Consider the following 379-nt stretch of genomic DNA (forward strand, 5'->3'; position numbering starts at 1 on the left):
GCAGTTTAATGTCTAACAAAATTTAGTTATCCCCTGTTTGCGGGATGATGTTGTGGTGTTTTGGAAGCCAACACGGCAAAGCACGGGGGCTCTGTGGCTCCCGTGGGTGAGCAGGGGGGGCTTTGGCAGTGCTTTCACCGCGGGGGGCGACTCTTCGGCGCGGGGCGGTGGCTGCGGCGCTGGCGGGACGGAGGTCCCAGTCCCTGTGCAGGGCTGTGAGCGGCGGTCCCGGGGAGGGGACAACAGGCCCGGCCCGTTGTAGAAACCTGAGGCAGCAGCACGCACCGTGGCGAAGGGAAGGGCTCCTGCGGGGGGAGCGGGAGCAGCGGGGAGAGGCCGGTAGAACTAGGGGAATTCAAGAGCCGAGGGGCGAGGGGGG

The sequence above is a fragment of the Geospiza fortis genome, unplaced genomic scaffold, assembly GCF_000277835.1.
Source record: "Geospiza fortis unplaced genomic scaffold, GeoFor_1.0 scaffold657, whole genome shotgun sequence".
Lineage (NCBI taxonomy): Eukaryota > Metazoa > Chordata > Aves > Passeriformes > Thraupidae > Geospiza > Geospiza fortis.